The following is an 11,577-nucleotide window of genomic DNA, read 5'->3' on the forward strand; positions in this document are numbered from 1 at the left end:
CCACATTGGTTCAACTCTGGTAAAATAGTTTCCTTTGAGGAAAAGCCTTTATTAAGGAGAGCAGAACATTCTGGGCTTATTTCAAAATGGTTGATTTTCTCCTCCCCTTGATGGAAGCACATGGGGATTCTCCTCCAATTTTCACACGGACAGCCTGGTGGGGTTTATGCAGTTAAAACTCACAAAGGCATGCCTCCCCTCTCTCCCCCGAGGCTGGATCCCCTGGAGTTTAAAACTCTCAAGCCAGTGCAACCCAGCCTCCAGCAAGTCATTAATGACAGTTTGTTTCCCTACCAGTACCGGCTCCAGCAGAGGACTTCTCCTGACCTTCTGCTCCAGGTAAGCTGTGGCTCTCTTTGTATAGGCCTTTCTCTCCAGATTTCAGGCAGCAGCTTGCCCTGTAATCTCAAGTCTCTGACAGCTCTAAGAATAATTGTTGCTTTTCCGTTTATTCAGCTTTTTTCCCTTGTATTTAGGACAGGAGTGATGACTTTCAAGGTCTTTACTCATTAGCGCAGAAACCAAAGCCTATACATTTATTTTTTGTGTTTTTGATATGCATAGCCTCAAGTAGCAGGGCTCAGGGCAGAGGCCACATTAGCCCAGGTCTAATGGAAGTTCTGCAGTGAAGAGTGCAGGGTGATGGGGAAAGAGGCATGGGAATCTTTCTTCCGTGAGTTTCCTCTCGCATGATGATGCCTGGCTCAGTGCCTGTCTGGTTGTAGGTGTTCAACAGGAATAAAAGAGCAGTAACAGCAGCCAATGTTTATTGGGTGCTGAGAGCCAGACAATGATCTAAGCGCTTTACATAAGATGCCGTCATTGCAACATCCTTATGAGGTGGACAATATAAACAGCCTGACTTCATTAGAAGCTGAAGCATGGAAAAGTTTTTATTTGCCCAGGGTCATATAGCTGCCACAGTACCTAGAAGAGCTGAGAGACAACCCCAGGCAGCCTCAGGCTAGAGCCACACTCTTAACCCCTGGGCTACTCGACTCCAGTCATTTCTGTGTTGCGATTGAATTACTGAGCAAAGAGCATCCTGGGATGGGATAGCCTGCTCGGAAGAGAAGCATATAGGATGGTGCCCAGGCCTTCATGGGTCTGCTCCAAATGGGCAGGAGAGGAAAAGCAGTTCCTTGTTTTCTTAGAGACCCATAGTAGGTCCCTATCATTCGAGAGGAGGTGCGGATACAGACCAGCCTGCTGTTGGAGTGGTGCAGGCCACGCTTCCTGGCCTTCCTTGTTTCATGGTCCATCGTGTCTGATCAATTCTGTCTCCACAACATTTCCCGAAGCCTTGTCCACTCCACTCTGTGGCCACTGGCCATAGGTCAGACTTGCATCATTTCTCACACGGGCTTTTGCTTTTGTCTCTTAAACATGACCACGGCATCCCGCAATCCATGCTCCGCTCAGCCACCAAAAGCTGGCTCCCCAGTGTCTACAAGAAAAAGTCAGGTTTTTGCACACAATTCAAGCTCCTTTGAGGCCCTCACCTATTCCATCATATCTAACTTCCCAGTCTTTTTTATAGATACTATTCCTACCTCCCTCCTAAGCTGAAACCCAGCTACAGCAATTTTCTCATTGTGCTGCGAAATACCCCATACTTCCAGGATTTTGCATAAGCCATTCCCTCTTCCTCAAATACCTTCTATCTCCCTTCTCTGCCTAGCAAACTCCTACAGTAGGAAAAATGCAAGCTGGGAAAAGACTTAGTGTAACACTTCCAACTTGCAGAGTCGTTGCCCAGTCAGGCATCACGTTTCCCAGCACTCATCGCATCTAGGTGGGATCAGATGACTACTCCTTACCAATGGAATGAGGACAGAAATGAAGAGTTGACCCTTTCAGGCTGAAGTGGTTCCGATTTGGGTTTGCAAATCTTCCACACGCACTTTCTTCACTTGGTGGCCAGCTGGATTCAGAAAATCTGGGGAGGACTCTGAAGCCCCAGGGGACAGGGGAGCCACCAGATGAGGAGCTTAGGTCCCGAATCACCACCTGGAGGGCAGGTACCCTGGAGAGCCTCCTCCTCAGATGAGGATGAGTTCAACTTTCCATGAATGTGAAGTAAACTTCCATTATGTTCATTGCCTGAGATTTAGGGATTTATTCGTTGGCACAGCCTAGGACAGCTGACACTGACGAATAAACTTACTGACCCTTCAAGGCTCAAGCCAAGGGCCACCTCCTCTGTGAAGCTTCACCTGACTTGCCTGCACAGGCAGAGTTAGCTGCCCTTCCCTGGCCTGCGCTTCTGTCGCTCTAGGAACCTGCCTCTAAAACAGCATCCATCCTTGTCTTGGTTTCCTAGGGCTTCTGTACCACAACCATGGTGGCTTAAAATGACAGGAATTCATTGTCTCACTGTTGTGGAGGCTGGAAGTCTGAAATCTGTTGCTGCTGGCAGGCCATGCTTCCTGCGAGGTGCGCAGGGTTCTGGCAGTGGCTTGCCAGCCAGCCATGGCATTCTTTGGCTCGTGGCATAACTCAGTCTCTGCCTCCGTCACATGGCTGTCTCCTCTCTCTGTCTTTGAATCCAAATTTCCTCTCCTTATAAGGACACAAGTCACTTTGGATTAATGTCACAAGGCACTAATCCAGTGTGGCCTTATCTTAATTAATAACGTCTTCTAGGGTCCTATTTCCATTAGGGTCACACGGGTTAGGGCTTGAACGTATTTTTGGGGGGGACAATTCACTCCATTACAGTCATATTTGTATTGCAGGGATTTTAAATCTCTATCTTCTTTAACCTGGGAGCTCCTTCAGAGCATAAACCACTCATTATTTCTGTAATCTCGCATTGCTTAGCATAGCACCTGACACTTCGTTGAATGAATAAATCAGTGAATAACTTAATTAATATTTGTCCACAACTAAGAGTTTGATAGGGGATACAAGGTGAGGTCTTAGGGACTTAGATAGACATGACTGCTGAGGGAAATTAAGGGGTAAGGCAAACATTGCTATTTTCTTACCCAATACCCATTCTCTGTCTTCCTTACTAAATAACCCTGATTTTCTTCAGGATGGCCATGGACACAGGTAAAAATATTAACTTCCCTAGACTTTCTGTAGCTAGATTTGGACATAAGATGTTTAAGCTTTTCCTGGGAAAGCTTTTTGTTTTCTGATATAGGCAATACCTCTTCCTGCTTCCACCTTCTTCTCCCAGCGTGGAATGTAAATGTGATGGTTAGAAATGTAGCAGCCATCCTGTGATCATGAGGATGAAAGTCCCAGATCTATGGATGGCAGAGAAGACAGGAGGATCCAAGGTCCCTGATGCCCAATGCCCTTGCTGGTCCCCACCCCAGCCTGAACTGCCTTCCTGCAGCATTTGGCTAAAATAACTCCCTATGTGCTTAAGCCACTGCAGCTGGGGGTTTCTGTTGCTTGAGCAGATTCAAACTAACTGACGTTGTTAAGGAGGATTTTGAAGCACTGATGACCTTGCTTTTTGTTAGGCCAAATTTAAATGAATGGTAGACGCTGTGCCCAAAAACTCCTTCCAAGTAATGGATGGCAAGCTAGATCTAAATTTTTTTATTCTTTAAGGGTGTTTGATGAATCTGAGAAAAGAAAGGATTCAATGAGTCCTAAGAAAGCTCCTCTAATCTTCCTGTGGTAAATGATATATACATTTACAGCTATTGTTCTGTGAGCACCTAGAATATTTCAGGCTCAATGCTGAACACGTTACAATAGGTTATTTAATTTGTACAATAGCCAGAGGATGTAGATATTTCTTTAAAATAAAAGTTTATTTATACATGAACACACATAAATAATAAGTGTATAGTAAAAGTTACGAGTTTGTAAAGCAAACATGCATATCATCATACAAGGTTCCCATGTATGTCCCCACCACTGACACCTGGGCTTGCTGTGAAACATTTGTTACAAACTATGAAAGAGCATCTTCAAAATAATACTGCTAGCTCTAACCCCTCTCTTACATTTGGTGTATTTCCCCTAACCCACCCAATTATTAACATCCTATATTAGTATTACATGTTTGTTGTCATTCATGAATGTTCGCATATTTGTCTAGTTAACCACAGTCCATCTTCCACAACTTGATTCCCTGTGTTATACAGTCCCATGCTTTGTACAAAAATTCAAAGTATACACTCAGTGGCTCTCATTTTCATCGCAGAGATAGGCTGTCATCACCTCAATTTCAGAATATTTTCATTATTCCTAAAGGAAAAATTCCCTACCCCTTATATCCCCTATTGCTGTCCCTTAGAGTTGAAATATCTTCTTGCCATTGCTGCAAAAATATTACAATATTACTGTTAACTATCATCCATATGTTACATTAGTTTGTAATTTTCCTGTGTTTCACCATATTCTTAGCACTTTGTAAAAGAAGAGCATTCTTATGTTTATACTATTAACCATCTTCAAACATGTAGATATTTTAACCTCTATTTGAAAATACGAGGAAATTAGGGCTCAGAAAATTTACTTGCCCAGTTTCACAGAAAGGTGAAGCTGGGTTTAAACGTAAGCTTAGGGCTCTGACTCCTAAGCTCATCCTTAATCACTATTATATGTCTTGGATTAGTAAGCATTTGATAGACATTTGTTGAATGATCACATGAATAAGTGAATGAAACTATTCTTTTCTACTATATGATATTGGGGGAGGGAGCTAAATTAATCTGTGCTGATCAGGATTCTGTCCTTGCAAGTAACAGAAACTCAATTCAAACTAATTTAAGGGGGAAAAAACCAAAGGGTGGGGGTAGATGAAACTTTTTTTGGACCAGTCGCCCTGGCCAGAAGAAATCTGCCCTTTCAATGGTCCTTCTTAGGTGAGATATCAACAATCCCCGAGCCCATGGAGGACGGAATATGGCTAGCACCCTAGCCAAGAAGTGGCCCATGAGAGGAACAGTTACTGAAGGAGGGGAGCTGGGGACAGCCTAAATTCTCCAATAGATGTCCACTCTAGAACGAGGGCCCTGTCCAGCCTCCAGAGTCTGAGCGTCTGTTCTTGGGCATCCTTCCAGTGTTACAAACGCGTCTGTTACAAAAGCTGCAGTTCAGAGAAGAAAGACCTGGTAGGTGGCGTGTCCTTTGCAGAAGCAGAAGTTGGCACAATGCAAATAATATAGGCTCAGGAGGTATGCACAAGGGTCTGATTCAGAGTCCAAAGCTGGGGGGAGAACTCTGAAGGAAGGCAATGGCTGAGTCAAGCCTTGGCAAAAGGCCCAAGGAAATATCAGAAGGGAGCCCAGTGAACCTGTTTGGTAAGAGGTGGGGAAGCTCTGGTTGATGTGACTTTGCTTTTATTCCCCAAACTTATCAGGTGCCAGTAAATAACGAGCTCCTGGGCAGGCTGGGAGCAGCGGAGGTGGCTCCTGAATTTGTACTTCCTTTTTCAAGGTGTGCAAGCCTTGCTGGAGCCCTGGCTCCTCCCTCTGTCTGGGAAGTCATCAAGCACTCATTAAGGCCCACTTGGCTGCTTTCCAGCGCAAGCCCAGGAGGCGGGGTGCACGGCTGCGCTGTTCACCGCGGTGCCCTCGCGCCTACTGCAGTGCCTGGCACGTGGTACGGGCTCAATAAATATTTGTGGGGACGTGAGAGTACATGCCCAGAATTGTTGGGATTGCAGGGGAAGTTAGTAAATACCAGACACACTCCTCGTCTTCAAAGGGCTCATGGTGAAGTTGAGGCAAGACATACACATTCAAACAAGGTGCTGTGGGTGTCAGACGAGGGGTCTCCCTTCCTTCTTCCAGGTTATATTTACGGACTCTCTACTTGGTGCAGACATGAGGGTGGGTGGCGGGGATGCAAAGACTAGATTAAAAGGCATGAAAGTGTCTGTAATGGTGAGGGGCTAGAGAGGGAACTGCAGAGACCTCCACCACAATCAAGTGAGTGCAGGGTCTATATCCCATTTTGCTAGTAAGAGATCCTGACATGATATTGGGGCTTCAATATTCAGGAAGTTCTGGATCCCAGAGTGGTCCAACAATGGCAGCAGAGGAATACTGGTATAGGATACTATTGACAGGGGATATATGGCTGACAGGGAGCTATACAGGGCATATGTCCAGGGTGCATGGTAATGTTTGGATATACTCATAGTGGCAACAATTAAAAACTAAAGCTGGGGGGGTACTGGGTCCCTGGCCGGGGGTGCTGTGCCGTAGTCCCTAGGGGAGCAGCAGCAGTCTCCCAAGTACAGCGGCAAGGACCGAGAAGGAATGAGGGTCCAACAGTGAGCCCCTGATACTAATGACTATGCTTGTGAGCCTATACACCTGAAATAAGAACAAGGCCTAGAGTAGCACTGTGCCTGGGAATTTCCCCCTGACAGCCTTCATGTTACTCAAATGTGGCCAGTCTTGAAGCCTAACTCAGTATCTAAATGCAATGCCTTCCCCCCAGCGTGGGACATGACACCCGGGGATAAGCCTCCCTGGCACCGAGGGATCACTATCAACTAACAACTGATAATGCAACTGGAAAATGACCTTGAATTGAAGGTTCGATGCAGATCAGTAGAATATCCCTGTCTACATAGAATAATATGACTTTAAAATGCTGTTTGATCTAATTTAAGGGGGAAATAGAAAGGAGAAATGAGTTTATATGGCTATGAGTCTCTAAAAAAAAAGAGTCTGGAGGCTGTCAGAAGGATTGCCCTTATGTACAACTGAGCAGAGTCTAAGAGACAGATAAAGTAGATACAATCCCCAGGTATTGGTTCCTTTGAGGGCTAAAGGGACCCACGGGTTCTATGGTCATGGCAGATAGGGTTCACTGCCATGTCAGATGGCCCTTCTTTGGAGCTGGTGTTTCTGCGTGATGAAACTGGACCCAGAGGGGATCTCTTTTCATAAGACTATCATGCTACTTTACTGGAATTGTAGTTGGTATTGGGGTTTCAGATATATTTAGAGGATTGAATCTTTTTACTGACAATATGATAACCAGGCCCTGAGCCTCAACAGACTCCAGCTCCTACAATCTGATTTATTGGACTCACCTCACTCAGCTAAGATGGAGTTGAAGAAGGACAACCACCACACCATGGAGCCTAGAGTGCCTACAACTGAAAGCAGGAGGATTGCATCCAGTAACCATGTGGAATCTGAGCCTCCTCTTGACATAGAGGTGCAACGGACACAACCAATCCAAGGACCTCAGAGAAAAGGTGGCATTGGAGTGGGAAAAGTGGACATGGTGGCTGATGGGTATGGGGAATGGCAGGAAGAGATGAGATGTGGAGGCGCCTTTGGGACTTGGAGTTGCCCTGGACGGTGCTTCAGGGGCAATCACCGGACATTGTTAATCCTCCCAGGGCTCACTGGATGGGATGGGGGAGAATATGGGCCATGATGTGGACCAATGACCATGAGGTGCAGAGATACCCAGATATGTACTTACCAAATGCAATGGATGTGTCATGATGATGGGAGTGAGTGTTGCTGGGGGAGAGGGGTGCGGTGGGGGTGGTGGGGTCGAATGGGACCTCATATTTTTTTAATGTAATATTTTTACAAAATCAATAAAAAAAAAAAAGTGAGCGCAGGGGCTGCGGGGGCATGGGAGGGCACACCCTTGTTTCCTCTTTACACCCAAACTCACAGGATCCAGCCCGGGAGTCAAACAACAGTAGCTATGGTCTTGAGGAAAAAAATACTCACAAAAAATTTATCAGATGTTTGGGGCAGGCATTAGCCCATCCTGCGGATCAGGACACTGAGGCCCAGAGAATTCCAAAGACTGAGGGCCCCGCCGGTGTCAGGACCCAGTTCCGCTGGGGCTTGCTCTTTCCTTCTACCCAGGGAACCAGTCAACATCCAGTTCTTGGAGCTGGGAATTATTCTGTCAGGGTCCGCTTGAGCCATGGTCATCTTAACCCAAGTTGACTCACGTAATGTAGAAACCAACAGACACTTCTGTCCTGTCCTTCAGTCCAGGGGATGCAAGCACCAGGGCCACAAGACCAAGGTCTAAAGATGTAAGATTTATTTTTCTCTTTTTCTTCTAATGACTGCACCTCTTTTGTACTTAGGCACTAATTATAATTAGTCACTTCCTAGAAAGTGTGCAAACATCACAGCACAGCTGGGAGCCTGCATAAATGAAACATTATTGCGAATTTAACTTCCCAATCTGATTGTGTGGGTTTTATAAAAAAGCCCGAAAACCCGGAAGCTGGGAGAAAAGGTCCTTGATTTTATTACTGGCACCTCTCTGTACTCCACGCAGACCTCTGTACATATAAAGGCACACATGAAAACGGTAACAAATGTTCTCAAAATCTTTATTATTCCTACATTAAGCTCTTAAAGAGCCTCGGTTTGCCAATCCCCAGTTATGATTTTTATGCTTTAACGGGTATGAATAAATGGTCTCCAATTCAGGTACACAGGAAATAGCATTTTCTTTATTCCCTTCAAGCCAACTTAATTATGATATTAGACTCTTACCCCACTGGGAGGTGGAAGATATAATCTCAAACCCGTCGGGGGGCCCCCTTCATGCCCCAGAGCCTTGGTAGGGTCTGGGAGCGTAAGGGACTGGGTCCCCTCACTGTCTAAACTCAAGGATCCCTGGAAGTCCAGAGCCCTAAACAGTGTTAGGGACTGACTTGTGTGTGCCCCCTCCCTGCAAACACACATGCGAGTCCTAACTCCGGTGCTGCGAATGGGATTCTATTTGGAAATAGGATCTTTGGAGATGTTATGAGCTAAGAGGAAGCCAAACTGGATCACGAGAAGGGGAGAACTGGAAACAGAGAGAAGAGGGCCATGTGACAGGCAGAAGCTGAGCTCTGCTGTAAGTCAGGGGATGCTGTGGAAGGCAAGGAAGCCCCTGCCAGAACCTTCCGGACTTGAGAGGGAGCACCGCCCTGCCCACACCTTGACTGCGTACTTCTGCCTCCAGTGGTGTGAGACCAGAACTTCCTGTCGTTTCCAGCCACCCAATTTGTCCTTTGCTCCGGGAGCCCTGGGAAGTCAAGACACACAGGGTTTGGGAATTTTCCCCGGGATGGGCCCAGGGTGTCCCCACCTCAGGCCTGCAAAGCAGCCATCCTCTGACGTGCTCACATTTTCTCAGGTTAGGGCCATGAAGCAGGTGGTGGGTCTCTGCTGGGTGAAGGTCTGCTCTCCCCTTCCCAGCCTTCTCTACTGGGAAGGTGGGCATTTTCTCTTCACCTGGCCGAGACTTGACTGAAAGACTGGAGGAGCTCTTGGCCCCAGGCTGCTTCGGCTCTTAAAGCCCCAGCTTTAAGCTGGCATGCAAACTCCACCTGGCCCCGTGCTTAAACTGCAGGGAGGGAAAATTTAGGAAGAGCAAACACAAACACAAATTCATCTTTTAATATATTGTTCTGCCACACTAGTTAACCCTCACCAACCACTGATTTTTTCCTCCAACCTGGAGTGATTAATTTACTTTGAGTGTCCGGTGTGTTCAACCAATATTTACTTAGTAGCTCTGATGTGCTGGGTGCTGGAGCTACAGCCATGTGATGCATTCTGCATTGTTGCTACCCATCCTTCACCCATCCCTATATCTGCCCCCTAAGCTGTGTGGTTTTTCAGTCCCTCCTACTAGAGACAGTCTATTTTTCCACCCTGTTGAGATCAGGCTTGGCCACGTGGCTCACTTCAGCCAATGAAGTGTGGGCAGAAGTGACTGCATCAGCTCCAGGACCAGACCTGAAGAGGTCTTGTTTGCTTTCACTGCCTCTTGAACTTCTGTCATTGCAGTGAGGACATGCTAGCAGTCCAGAAGAATGACAAACACCCTCAGCTTGGAGTCACATTCAATTGAGCCCACCCAGATCAGTCAAACCCCAGCTGATGTGTGGGTGTGTAAGTGAGAATAAATCATTGATATTATAAACTCCTGAGTTTGTGGGTAGTTTATTATGCAACATTAGCTGATAGATACAAATGGTGAACAAGAAAGACATGATCCCTACCCTTGTGGAGTTTACAGTTGGCACTGGTGGAGGGGGGTCCGATATTAAACTAATAATTACACATGCAGATTTAAGAACTGCGATGAGCATCATGAGGGAGAAGTGCTGGGAGAGTGTGGCATCTAGCCAAGTTTGCGGGAGTGGTTGGAGGAAGGCTAACACTGAGGTTTCCTGTATGTAGCACCTAATTGTATCCTCAAAGTCCCTCACATATTTAACATCATTATTTTTGTATGGACATTGAAGCCACTTAAATTTTAAGAAACTAATCACCCAAAATGCACTAATAGATTCTTGTGTGTACAGGTCTACAGCAGAGTTCTGAGGCTACAGGAAATAAGAGGTTCTATGTGCTTTCAGGCTGCGGCAGCGGGGGAGGAGGGCTTAGGAGGAAGCAATAGGTGACCACATTAAAGCTAACCAACACGAGAAGTGGAACACAGTCAGTCAAAAGTGCCTCCGGTAGACCCAGACGGGTGGGTGGGTGTGGTCACATCGTCTGTGACCTATTCCTTTCCTTTCTCTCTTCTAGAGGAAAGAAGTTTGTGCTTCTTTAGAGAAGTTCAAAGATTCAAGAGTTGAGCGGCTCTTCAGGCAAAGCTCCATGGGGATATGCCAAGAAATCATTCTCCAGAGGCAAGTGGCCCACGAGAGCAGGTAAGACACGTTCATGAAAGCTCGCAGTACAAGATGGAATGGGAAGCACAGCAAGGACCAAGTCAAGCAGTGAGAAGAAGGTGGACGTCAGTGCCAAACCAGCCAGGAATGAGGGCCACCTCGAACACTTAGTGGCATGTGACCTCCGGCAAGTGACAAAAACCTCTCTGAACCTCAGTTTCCTCATCTGGAAAGTGGGCACGATCACTGTGGCAGAGGCTGCTAGAGCTTGCCCATATCAAGGTCCACTCTTTCCTGGACACACAGCCTTACTATATTTGCAGTTAGGTATGACAGCATGATTGAGTTCTGGTCAATAGGATGTTAATGGAAATGAAGTGAGCCCCTCCCGGGGATCACCGATAAAAATTTCCTTTATGCACTCCTTCTCTTTCCCCATCTGCAAACTGAATAGAGAGAACCCTGAGGTGCTGGAGGAGATTCGAGTCACAAGATGGAAAGATCCTGGGTCTGGAATGACTGCCTGGACCAGAACTATTTCTACCAATCCAGATCACATTGGATTGTGAAGTAAGAGAAATAAACTTCCATTGTGCTAAACTCCTGGAATTTTGGGGTTGTCTTATTATATCCATTAACTTATCCTGATTAATACAATTATCTACTCTGCAGGACTGTTGCAAGAATTCAACAAGCTTGTGAAAATGCCTGGCTTAAGTTCTCAATACACAGTTACTGTTACCATAAAGACGATTCATAGACCCTATGGTATAGTGCTAAACAGATGATATGGGGTCTTAGAGGGAGGTTTCCTGGCTGGCCTTCAGCTCCTGGAGTCTGGGCCCTGCCAGCCCATTGTGATCACACAAAGGTTGAAGGGCTGGGAGGAGACTTTGTCTTGGATTTCTTTGATACCTGTTAAGAGGCCACAGAGCGGCCAGTGCAAGATTGTTCAGTGCAAGAGACTGAGGAGAAAGGAGACCAGC

At 46.3% G+C, this 11,577-nt stretch overlaps 1 long non-coding RNA gene across 1 annotated transcript; it reads left to right on the top strand.

Annotated features, from left to right (window-relative positions):
• The first annotated feature begins 295 nt into the window (after positions 1-295).
• On the top strand, positions 296-11,142 carry LOC131280763 (uncharacterized). The gene is made up of 3 exons (XR_009188455.2): positions 296-339; positions 10,506-10,630; positions 11,046-11,142. It is a non-coding gene; the product is annotated as an uncharacterized lncRNA (long non-coding RNA).
• Positions 11,143-11,577: the final 435 nt, after the last annotated feature.

The sequence above is a fragment of the Dasypus novemcinctus genome, chromosome 12, assembly GCF_030445035.2.
Source record: "Dasypus novemcinctus isolate mDasNov1 chromosome 12, mDasNov1.1.hap2, whole genome shotgun sequence".
NCBI classification, from domain to species: domain Eukaryota; kingdom Metazoa; phylum Chordata; class Mammalia; order Cingulata; family Dasypodidae; genus Dasypus; species Dasypus novemcinctus.